The sequence below is a fragment of the Pelobates fuscus genome, chromosome 2, assembly GCF_036172605.1.
Source record: "Pelobates fuscus isolate aPelFus1 chromosome 2, aPelFus1.pri, whole genome shotgun sequence".
Taxonomy (NCBI): domain Eukaryota; kingdom Metazoa; phylum Chordata; class Amphibia; order Anura; family Pelobatidae; genus Pelobates; species Pelobates fuscus.
In genome coordinates, this window is record NC_086318.1 from 6,668,719 (window position 1) to 6,681,915 (window position 13,197).

At 50.5% G+C, this 13,197-nt stretch overlaps 1 protein-coding gene across 2 annotated transcripts in view; it reads left to right on the forward strand.

Annotated features, from left to right (window-relative positions):
* Positions 1-3,509: 3,509 nt before the first annotated feature.
* Positions 3,510-13,197, forward strand: part of DPYSL5 (dihydropyrimidinase like 5) — a 179,107-nt gene continuing 169,419 nt past the window's right edge. For both annotated transcript variants that reach the window (XM_063441896.1, XM_063441897.1), the window contains exon 1: positions 3,510-3,563. The gene's annotated coding sequence lies outside the window, so the exon portion shown is untranslated. The remainder of the gene's footprint in view (positions 3,564-13,197) is intronic.

Sequence of the window (13,197 nt, forward strand, 5' to 3'; positions counted from 1 at the left end):
GTTGTACGTGGCTGGGGGGGAAGAACATACCTTCATTGAGATCACTGAGGAGGAACGGGAAATTAGTAGCTCGGCATCCAACCTTGTGTAAATGGTCTTTCATGCTGTCGTGCCTGTTGAGGGACCCTCGTATAAAAAGGCTGAAGGAGAACGACCTGTACTGGGTGTCCATGCTACTAAACCCCCGGTATAAGCAGAAAGTGGCTGAAATGTCACCAAATTACAACAAGTCGGAAAGGATGCAGCATTTGCAAAATAATCATTAGGATAGGTGTCAATCCATATCTGCCAAGTGACCCTATGTAGGGGGAACAGTCCCTATTCTGCTCTGTGTCAGTGTGTATCAGGGATCATTAGGATAGGTGTCAATCCATATCTGCCAAGTGACCCTATGTAGGGGGAACAGTCCCTATTCTGCTCTGTGTCAGTGTGTATCAGGCTCTCTGAGGACAGGTGTCAATCCATATCTGCCAAGTGACCCTATGTAGGGGGAACAGTCCCTATTCTGCTCCGTGTCAGTGTGTATCAGGGATCATTAGGATAGGTGTCAATCCATATCTGCCAAATGACCCTATGTAGGGGGAACAGTCCCTATTCTGCTCTGTGTCAGTGTGTATCAGGGATCATTAGGATAGGTGTCAATCCATATCTGCTAAGTGACCCTATGTAGGGGGAACAGTCCCTATTCTGCTCTGTGTCAGTGTGTATCAGGGATCATTAGGATAGGTGTCAATCCATATCTGCCAAGTGACCCTATGTAGGGGGAACAGTCCCTATTCTGCTCTGTGTCAGTGTGTATCAGGGTCTCTGAGGACAGGTTTCAATCCATATGTCAAGGTGTCAATATGTCATATGTCAGGTGTCAATCCATATCCATTGTGATTTAGGAATGTTAGGTGATTTATGCCCTTTATGGATTAAAACCAGACTCTGCATCAACTGTGTAAATTTCCATGGGAGTTTTGCCATGGTTTCCCCTCCGGCATGCCACAGTCCAACTTTTCCATCACTATTGTGGCCAGAAAGAGTCCCTGTGGGTTTTAAAATTCGCCTGCCCAAATTTTGTGTTCGCGACATCACTAATACTAATTAATTTTTATTTAGTATTAGTAAATTTGGCTGAAAGACCAATTTAGGTCTTTCAGTCTTTTGGTAGATAACTCCCTAATACCGTGGGAATTAGGGAGTTATCTACCATGCGGCTGCAAGAAAAGTCCCGAAATGCCGGAGTTCTGAAGTTCTGAAGTTGCCGAAGTGTCTAAGTTCTGAAGTTGCCGAAGTGTCTAAGTTCTGAAGTTGCCGAAGTGTCTAAGTTCTGAAGTTGCCGAAGTGTCTAAGTTCTGAAGTTTGGCTGTGAGGGTCTCAGGGGCCCCTGGTTTGGCTGTGAGGGTCTCAGGGGCCCCTGGTTTGGCTGTGAGGGTCTCAGGGGCCCCTGGTGTTGCTGTGAGGGTCTCAGGGGCCCCTGGTGTTGCTGTGAGGGTCTCAGGGGCCCCTTGTGTTGCTGTGAGGGTCTCAGGGGCCCCTGGTGTTGCTGTGAGGGTCTCAGGGGCCCCTGGTGTTGCTGTGAGGGTCTCAGGGGCCCCTGGTGTTGCTGTGAGGGTCTCAGGGGCCCCTGGTGTTGCTGTGAGGGTCTCAGGGGCCCCTGGTGTTGCTGTGAGGGTCTCAGGGGCCCCTGGTGTTGCTGTGAGGGTCTCAGGGGCCCCTGGTGTTGCTGTGAGGGTCTCAGGGGCCCCTGGTGTTGCTGTGAGGGTCTCAGGGGCCCCTGGTGTTGCTGTGAGGGTCTCAGGGGCCCCTGGTGTTGCTGTGAGGGTCTCAGGGGCCTTGGTCTTACTGTGAGGGTCTCAGGGGCCCCTGGTTTTACTGTGAGGGTCTCACTGGCCCCTGGTTTTGCTGTGAGGGTCTCAGGGGCCACTGGTTTTGCTGTGAGGGTCTCAGGGGCCACTGGTTTTGCTGTGAGGGTCTCAGGGGCCACTGGTTTTGCTGTGAGGGTCTCAGGGGCCACTGGTTTTGCTGTGAGGGTCTCAGGGGCCACTGGTTTTGCTGTGAGGGTCTCAGGGGCCACTGGTTTTGCTGTGAGGGTCTCAGGGGCCCCTGGTTGGCTGTGAGGGTCTCAGGGGCCCCTGGTTTGGCTGTGAGGGTCTCAGGGGCCCCTGGTTTGGCTGTGAGGGTCTCAGGGGCCCCTGGTTTGGCTGTGAGGGTCTCAGGGGCCCTGGTTTTACTGTGAGGGTCTCATGGGCCACTGTTTTTGCTGTGAGGGTCTCAGGGGCCACTGGTTTTGCTGTGAGGGTCTCAGGGGCCACTGGTTTTGCTGTGAGGGTCTCAGGGGCCACTGGTTTTGCTGTGAGGGTCTCAGGGGCCACTGGTTTTGCTGTGAGGGTCTCAGGGGCCACTGGTTTTGCTGTGAGGGTCTCAGGGGCCCCTGGTTGGCTGTGAGGGTCTCAGGGGCCCCTGGTTTGGCTGTGAGGGTCTCAGGGGCCCCTGGTTTGGCTGTGAGGGTCTCAGGGGCCCCTGGTTTGGCTGTGAGGGTCTCAGGGGCCCTGGTTTTACTGTGAGGGTCTCAGGGGCCCTGTTTTTTATTGTGAGGGTCTCATGGACCCCTGGATTGGCTGTATTGGCTGTATTGGCTGTGAGGGTCTCAGGGGCCCCTGGATTGGCCGTGAGGATCTCAGGGGCCCCTGGATTGGCCGTGAGAATCTCAGGGGCCCCCTGGGTTTGTTTCTATCACACTGTGAGGGTCTCAGGGGCCCCTGGTTTTGCTGTAAAGGTCTCAGGGGCCCCTGGATTGGCCGTGAGGGTCTCAGGGGCCCCTGGTTTTGCTGTGAGGGTCTCAGGGCCCCCCTGGGTTTGATTATGTGAGGGTCTCAGGGGCCCCAGGTTTTGCTGTGAGGGTCTAAGGGGCCCCTGGTTTTGCTGTGTGGGTCTCAGGGGCCCCTGGTTTTGCTGTGAGGGTCTCATGGGCCACTGTTTTTGCTGTGAGGGTCTCAGGGGCCACTGTTTTTGCTGTGAGGGTCCCATGGGCCACTGTTTTTGCTGTGAGGGTCCCAGGTTTTGCTGTGAGGGTCTCAGGGGCCCCTGTTTTTGCTGTGAGTGTCCCAGGTTTTGCTGTGTGGGTCTCAGGGGCCCCTGGTTTTGCTGTGTGGGTCTCAGGGGCCCCTGGTTTTGCTCTGAGGGTCCCAGGGGCCCCTGGTTTTGCTGTGGGGGTCCCAGGGGCCCTCTGTGTGCTCCAGCCTGCTCATATCCCAGACATCTCCTGTCTCAGCCATTGTCAGGTACCACAGGTCTCCATGGCAACCCCTAGATCCTTCATCCTGCCATCAATGGGCCCCTCCCTGGCGCAGTGCATCCTGGGCCATGTAGTCTATCAATGCCCGCAATGTGCAGCGATCTGCGAGTGACAAACTACAGCCGTGACGGACCAATCAGCGCGCTCGCTGTGGGCGCAGTGAAACCTGCTAGTCTGAGTGCAGCCCGCGTGTCATCGACCCAACTGTCAGTCTGCGGGAAGCCCCGCCCCCTGGGTGTTCGCTCTATCAAGCTTCTGTGAGAGGCGGCCGGAGAGTCAGGTGAGGAGCACCCTGTGCCAGTCCTATCACTCCCATCCACCCCCAGCCAGCCCTATCACTCCCATCCACCCCCAGCCAGCCCTATCACTCCCATCCACCCCCAGCCAGCCCTATCACTCCCATCCACCCCCAGCCAGCCCTATCACTCCCATCCACCCGCAGCCAGTCCTATCACTCCCATCCACCCCCAGCCAGTCCTATCACTCCCATCCACCCGCAGCCAGTCCTATCACTCCCATCCACCCCCAGCCAGCCCTATCACTCCCATCCACCCCCAGCCAGTCCTATCACTCCCATCCACCCCCTGCCAGTCCTATCACTCCCATCCACCCCCAGCCAGCCCTATCACTCCCATCCACCCCCAGCCAGCCCTATCACTCCCATCCACCCCCAGCCAGCCCTATCACTCCCATCCACCCCCAGCCAGTCCTATCACTCCCATCCACCCCCAGCCAGCCCTATCACTCCCATCCACCCCCAGCCAGCCCTATCACTCCCATCCACCCGCAGCCAGTCCTATCACTCCCATCCACCCCCTGCCAGTCCTATCACTCCCATCCACCCCCAGCCAGCCCTATCACTCCCATCCACCCCCAGCCAGCCCTATCACTCCCATCCACCCCCAGCCAGCCCTATCACTCCCGTCCACCCCCAGCCAGCCCTATCACTCCCATCCACCCCCAGCCAGCCCTATCACTCCCGTCCACCCCCAGCCAGCCCTATCACTCCCATCCACCCGCAGCCAGTCCTATCACTCCCATCCACCCCCTGCCAGTCCTATCACTCCCATCCACCCCCAGCCAGTCCTATCACTCCCATCCACCCCCTGCCAGTCCTATCACTCCCATCCACCCCCAGCCAGCCCTATCACTCCCATCCACCCCCAGCCAGCCCTATCACTCCCATCCACCCCCAGCCAGCCCTATCACTCCCGTCCACCCCCAGCCAGCCCTATCACTCCCATCCACCCGCAGCCAGTCCTATCACTCCCATCCACCCCCTGCCAGTCCTATCACTCCCATCCACCCCCAGCCAGTCCTATCACTCCCATCCACCCCAGCCAGTCCTATCACTCCCATCCACCCACCCCTGCCAGTCCTATCACTCCCATCCAGCCCCAGCCAGTCCTATCACTCCCATCCAGCCCCAGCCAGTCCTATCACTCCCATCCACCCCCAGCCAGTCCTATCACTGTAATCCACCCCCAGCCAGTCCTATCACTGTAATCCACCCCCTGCCAGTCCTATCACTCCCATCCATCCCCAGCCAGTCCTATCACTCCCATCCATCCCCAGCCAGTCCTATCACTCCCATCCATCCCCAGACAGTCCTATCACTCCCATCCATCCCCAGCCAGTCCTATCACTCCCATCCATCCCCAGCCAGTCCTATCGTTCCCATCTACCCCCAGCCAGTCCTATCGCTCCCATCCACCCCTGCCAGTCCTATCGCTCCCACCCACCCCTGCCAGTCCTATCGCTCCCATCCACCCCTGCCAGTCCTATCACTCCCATCCACCCTCTGCCATCCCTATCACTCCCATCCACCCTCTGCCATCCCTATCACTCCCTTCACCCTCTGCCACCCACTCTCTGCCAGTCCTACCACTCCCATCACCCTCTGCCACCCACTATCTGCCAGTCCTACCACTCCCATTACCCTCTGCCACCCACCCTCTGTCAGTCCTATCACTCCCACCCACCCTCTGCCACCTGCCCTCTGTTAGTCCTTTCACTCCCATCCACCCTCTGCCAGTCCTATCACTCACATCCACCCTCTGCCGTCCATCCTCTGCCAGTACTATCACTCCCATCACCCTCTGCCATCCCCATCACCCTCTGCCAGTCCCATCACCCTCTGCCGTCCATCCTCTGCCAGTACTATCACTCCCATCCACCATCTGCCAGTCCCATCACCCTCTGCCAGTCCCATCACCCTCTGCCAGTCCCATCACCCTCTGCCAGTCCCATCACCCTCTGCCAGTCCCATCACCCTCTGCAAGTCCTATCACCGTTTGCCATCCACCATCTGCCAGTCCCATCACCCCTCTGCCAGTCCCATCACCCCTCTGCCAGTCCCATCACCCCTCTGCCAGTCCCATCACCCCTCTGCCAGTCCCATCACCCCTCTGCCAGTCCCATCACCCCTCTGCCAGTCCCATCACCCCTCTGCCAGTCCCATCACCCTCTGCCAGACATCCATCCTCTGCCAATCACACTGTCATCCCCCCTCTAACATCCCTGCCATCTCTGCAGCCCATCCTGTGCCAGCCCATCCCTGCTTCCCTGTGCCAGAGCCTGCAGCAGGTATGTCACCCAGCTACTGGGTGTGGGGATAGAGAGAGGGGCATTAACCTACCGGGTGCTGGGATAGAGAGAGGGGCATTAACCTACCGGGTGCTGGGATAGAGAGGGGCATTAACCTACCGGGTGCTGGGATAGAGAGAGGGGCATTAACCTACCAGGTGCTGGGATAGAGAGAGAGAGAGGGGCATTATCCTACCGGGTGCTGGGATAGAGAGAGAGAGGGGCATTAACCTACCGGGTGCTGGGATAGAGAGAGAGAGGGGCATTAACCTACCGGGTGCTGGCATAGAGAGAGGGGCATTAACCTACCGGGTGCTGGGATAGAGAGGGGCATTAACCTACCGGGTGCTGGGATAGAGAGAGAGAGGGGCATTAACCTACCGGGTGCTGGGATAGAGAGAGAGAGGGGCATTATCCTACCGGGTGCTGGGATAGAGAGAGGGGCATTAACCTACCGGGTGCTGGGATAGAGAGAGAAAGGGGCATTAACCTACCGGGTGCTGGGATAGAGAGAGAAAGGGGCATTAACCTACTGGGTGTTGTGCGAAGGTATAGCTGTAACTAAATTCTCCTATTGTAATGTGTTAAACGTCTGGATTTAACTGCTTGTGTGCTGGTACAGGAACAAATGTTAACCTATGATTTTGAAAACTGGGTTAGGAAAATGCACTAACTGGTGTGATATCACAGGTGAAAATTAACCCATAAAGTGCTGCAGGGTTGAGTTTTGCTCTCGAGTGCTGCAGAATGAGCAAGCATTGGCGTTTAGCATGGAATTCAAATTCAGTATTGATCCATTAACAACACGCTAGGCACGCACTTTAACCCTTTAACCCCTTAAGGACACATGACATGTCTGACATGTCATGATTCCCTTTTATTCCAGAAGTTTGGTCCTTAAGGGGTTAAATGATCTTTTAGTAATAAGTAGAGAAGCTTATTAAATGCTGATATAGAATATAAATTAACCATGTGAGCGTCACACACTCAAGAAACAGTAACCGTCTCTTTATTTAGTTTAATCTTGTTAATTGTTAGTTTAACATTATGTAATGCTCTATGATAAGTTAATGGCATCGCTGCAGTTGGCATTAACCAATTCATAGAACAATGTAATGCTCGATTAGCTTTATCAATAGATATCCGCTCATTTACTTCCACTGATAACACTTGCCAGATTTTTATTGCACTGCCTCCCCTGGGTTACGTTTTTGATATAAATGTTGGGGTATACATCCTGCTGGTTTGGCCAGAGGGGAGCATTCAGCAGGCCATAAGCAGTGGATGGAGTGCTAACCCCTACACACAGTGCTCAGTAGCTGGGAGGCTTGTCTTAACAGAGGAATGGGAGGGGATCATTGTTTTTGGAGAGGGGGGCTGACTGTGGGGTCCTGGTGTACAACCGGCCAGCTGCTTCTACACAATATGGCTAAGACATGTACGTCACATAGTGTCGACCCCTGTATGGCATGTGCAAACATAAGCCTGGCCTCTGCACTGTCTGTCAGCAGAGTGGATGTTGGAAAGATAACCTGCGTGTGAGATACAGCCACGGCAAGACAGCCACGTCAAGATAGATACAGCCATGGCCACTGCAAGACAGCCACAGCCAGACAGATACAGCCGCAGCAAGACAGACACAGCCATAGCAAGACAGCCACAGCCAGACAGCCACAGCAAGATAGATACAGCCACGGCCACGGCAAGACAGCCACGGCCACGGCAAGACAGCCACGGCCACGGCAAGACAGCCACAGCCACGGCCACGGCAAGACAGCCACGGCCACGGCAAGACAGCCATGGCAAGACAACCACAGCCACACAGCCACAGCCACGGCAAGACAGCCACGGCAAGACAGCCACGGCAAGACAGCCACGGCAAGACAGCCACGGCAAGATAGATACAGCCATGGCCACTGCAAGACAGACACGGCCACGGCAAGACAGCCACGGCCACGGCAAGACAGCCACGGCCACGGCAAGACAGCCACAGCAAGATAGATACAGCCACGGCCACAGCAAGACAGACACGGCAAGACAACCACAGCCACAGCCAGACAGCTACAGCCAGACAGCTACGGCCACAGCAAGACAGACACGACAAGACAACCACAGCCACAGCCAGACAGCTACGGCCACGGCCACAGCAAGACAGACACGACAAGACAACCACAGCCACAGCCAGACAGCTACAGCAAGATAGATACGGCCACGGCCACAGCAAGACAGACACGGCCACAGAGATATTTCTACACACCCAGCACGAGATAGGTTCAATGCTGATTGTGTGAGATACACAGTGACGGTTTTCTGTTAAGCTGTTTTCCCCTAATATCTTTCATTACTGACAATTCACACGTTGGTGAATAACCCAGTTTGACAGATACAGATGGGTCAGAATTTGCTTCTGAATTGCAGAATTCAGTGAAATTCCCAGAGAGCAGCGCACGTTAATGATGTCATAGTCCAATGTCCTAGGGGTCTTTCGAGCAGATTAATGATGATGTCACCAGCTTTCATCCTGAGATCCTATTGGCAGAGAGCAGGCCTAATGGTCCCTGGCCATGTAAATGCATGTTATTCTGGCAAACTAGGAATCGTGTAACGCTGAGAAATGCAGCTGTGATTGTGTACCAGCGACGAGTGGGACGAGAGGAGCAGGGGGGACGGGAAAGCAGACGTTGGGTGTGTTGGACCATTTGTCTGTAAACGCAGACAGTGAATTAATCTCAGGAAGGGCTGCGATGCGGAATCCTCCATTGACATCCCTGCCACTCAGATGGCTCATTATCCCATTTATTTTAAATCTGTTACACTCATGGGTATTATACACAAATTGAGAATTGGGGCGATTTAACAAGGGAACATTGAATATTAGCCCAAAAGGAAAGCTGGAAGAATATTGCTTCTTTTTGCCGTAAAATGTGCGTTTCCCTTGTGAGGTCTCCTCAGCTCCTGGGTTAGTGAATAATTGTATCAGTGTTGTGTACGTTACACGGGAGATTTTACACATACAATACACACTAGAAACGGTTTAGTTATTCACTAATGTGTAGATTGAAAGGACATTTTAGGACAAAATAAGCCAAAACAGAATATAAGCCGATTCAAGCCCAAGGAATAACCACGTACGGATACTCTGTCCTTAAAGGAACACTAGAGTGTTATACTAGCTAGTTAGATTAGTGCGCCCACCACTGAAATAAAAAGCAAATAATTTAAAGGGATACTGTTAGCACCAAAACAAATTAGCTTAATGATCATGCCGGGCCAGGCTCTGCGATGTGCGAGCTGTGTGGGCACACAGGACAACATGGGTGCCAGGCAGCCGGAGCCGCTCTTAAAAATACGGCTCACTTTAAGGCGACCCAGCACGAGGGTACAGTATCCGAGGATACTGTTGCCTCCCATATAATAAGCAATGTTTATTTAATATATTGCTGGATCTACAAGACTGCAGGAGAGAGAGCTGGAATTGAGAGTGAGTTTTTTTATGTGTATGTTTGGGTATGTCAGTGTATGTATCTGAGCTTGTGTCAGTGGTGTGTATCTGTGCATGTGTGTCAATCTGTGGGTGTGTATATGTGTCTGTGGGCATCTGTATGTGGCAGTTCATGTGTGTTTTTATGTATGGTAATGTGCACATGTACGTGGCAGTGTATGTGTATTGGTGAATATACAACTGCACACAAACACAACACTGCGTTCAAACACCAACACCACACACACACACACACACACACCTCTGCATTTACATACCAACACTATACTCAAACAAATCATTGCATTGAAACATAAAAACTACCTTAAAAAAAAAAACTTGTATTCAAATGCCAACCCTACAAACAAAAACACCATTAAAGCACATTATACACAAATATTCACGCAACATAGCACGCCTAAATCCACACATAATGCTCACACATAGAACGATAGATACACAGCTGACAAACCATTGTTCTATACAGGACTCCAATATGGTCTTAGCACCTAACTCTTCCTTAGTTCCACCACTGCACCACAGACTGTGTTAACCGGGCCAAGCAATGGACCACCAGGGTTGGAAACAAATACACTCTATACCCCTTATATACCCTCATACCCCCTATAAACCAACACTACACTATTATGTTATACACACCATACTCCCTATGTACACATAGTATACCCCTTATATACCCTCATACCTCCTACACACGCTACACCTCATATAAACCTACTATGCTGCTAAACACACACACACACACACACTATATCCATATAAACACACACTATACCCCCTATGCACACACTGTATACCCCCATACCTCCTACACACACTACACCTCATATAAACCCACTATGCTGCTAACACACTACACCCCTCATGCCACACGCACACACTACACCTCATATAAACCCACTATATACACACACACTACATCAATATAAACACATATTACACTGTGTGCAGAATTATTAGGCAAATGAGTATTTTGACCACATCATCCTCTTTATGCATGTTGTCTTACTCCAAGCTGTATAGGCTCGAAAGCCTACTACCAATTAAGCATATTAGGTGATGTGCATCTCTGTAATGAGAAGGGGTGTGGTCTAATGACATCAACACCCTATATCAGGTGTGCATAATTATTAGGCAACTTCCTTTCCTTTGGCAAAATGGGTCAAAAGAAGGACTTGACAGGCTCAGAAAAGTCAAAAATAGTGAGATATCTTGCAGAGGGATGCAGCACTCTTAAAATTGCAAAGCTTCTGAAGTGTGATCATCGAACAATCAAGCGTTTCATTCAAAATAGTCAACAGGGTCGCAAGAAGCGTGTGGAGAAACCAAGGCGCAAAATAACTGCCCATGAACTGAGAAAAGTCAAGCGTGCAGCTGCCAAGATGCCACTTGCCACCAGTTTGGCCATATTTCAGAGCTGCAACATCACTGGAGTGCCCGAAAGCACAAAGTGTGCAATACTCAGAGACATGACCAAGGTAAGAAAGGCTGAAAGATGACCACCACTGAACAAGACACACAAGCTGAAACGTCAAGACTGGGCCAAGAAATATCTCAAGACTGATTTTTCTAAGGTTTTATGGACTGATGAAATGAGAGTGAGTCTTGATGGGCCAGATGGATGGATTGGTAAAGGGCAGAGAGCTCCAGTCCGACTCAGACGCCAGCAAGGTGGAGGTGGAGTACTGGTTTGGGCTGGAATCATTAAAGATGAGCTTGTGGGGCCTTTTCGGGTTGAGGATGGAGTCAAGCTCAACTCCCAGTTTCTGGAAGACACCTTCTTCAAGCAGTGGTACAGGAAGAAGTCTGCATCCTTCAAGAAAAACATGATTTTTATGCAGGACAATGCTCCATCACACGCGTCCAAGTACTCCACAGCGTGGCTGGCAAGAAAGGGTATAAAAGAAGAAAATCTAATGACATGGCCTCCTTGTTCACCTGATCTGAACCCCATTGAGAACCTGTGGTCCATCATCAAATGTGAGATTTACAAGGAGGGAAAACAGTACACCTCTCTGAACAGTGTCTGGGAGGCTGTGGTTGCTGCTGCACGCAATGTTGATGGTGAACAGATCAAAACACTGACAGAATCCATGGATGGCAGGCTTTTGAGTGTCCTTGCAAAGAAAGGTGGCTATATTGGTCACTGATTTGTTTTTGTTATGTTTTTTGAATGTCAGAAATGTATATTTGTGATTGTTGAGATGTTATATTGGTTTCACTGGCAAAAATAAATAATTGAAATGGTTATATATTTGTTTTTTGTTAAGTTGCCTAATAATTATGCACAGTAATAGTCACCTGCACACACAGATATCCCCCTAAAATAGCTATAACTAAAAACAAACTAAAAACTACTTCCAAAAATATTCAGCTTTGATATTAATGAGTTTTTTGGGTTCATTGAGAACATGGTTGTTGTTCAATAATAAAATTAATCCTCAAAAATACAACTTGCCTAATAATTCTGCACTCCCTGTATACCCCTTATATACACTCATACCCCCTATAAACCAACACTACATCTCATAAACTACACTATTCTGTTATACACCCACCACATCCATGTAAACACTCACTATACCCCAAAACATCACTACACACCATACACACATATATATATATATATATATATATATATAAACAATACACAAGATCCAGCACACTCTCCTATCTACTAAACAGCAACTTCAATGTTGACAAATTTTATTAGTTTTTAAAAGTTTTTTTAAAAACACCTAATCTAGGCAAAAAATAATAATGGGGATTTAGTTACATTATATGATCATACATTGCAGAAGCCTGCCACAACGTCAATGTACCCCATCTTTGGCAGGTCCTACTCTCACAGTCTAATGTCTGCTCTTATGAGATTAACCCACTTACTTGGGAAAAAATTCCACCTGAGGCTCTCTGCAGTACAAGGCTAAATAGGGACCTGAGATGAGGCACCTGTAACAGGGAGGGGTGCAAAACCAAGGAGTTGGCTAGACTCCCAAATATATATATATATGAAACATGGGGGATGGTTGCACTCACCTGAACATGCTTAAATGGGGTGCTGCTGGGGGCCATATTATACAATAAACAATACACAAGATCCAGCGCACTCTCCTATCTACTAAACAGCAACTTCAATGTTGACAGATTTTATTTCTATATATTGTTCTATACAGGACTCCAATATGGTCTTAGCACCAGGGCCCGTCTTCCTTAGTTCCACCACTGCACCACAGACTCTGTGTTAACCGGGCCAAGCAATGGACCACCAGGGTTGGAAACAAATACACTCTATACTGCTTATATACTCTCATACCCCCTATAAACCAACACTACACTATTATGTTATACACACCATACTCCCTATGTACACATAGTATACCCCTTATATACCCTCATACCTCCTACACACTACACCTCAAATAAACCCACTATGCTGCTATACACACACTACATCCATATAAACACACTATACCCCCTATGCACACACTGTATACCCCTTATATACCCTCATACCTCCTACACACACTACACCTCATTTAAACCCACTATGCTGCTATACACACACTACATCCATACATCCATATAAACGCACGCTATACCCCCTATGCACACACTGTATACCCCTTATATACCCTCATACCTCCTACACACGCTACACCTCATATAAACCTACTATGCTGCTATACACACACACTCTATATCCATATAAACACACACTATACCCCCTATGCACACACTGTATACCCCCTTATATACCCTCATACCTCCTACACACACTACACCTCATATAAACCCACTATGCTGCTATACACACTACACCCCC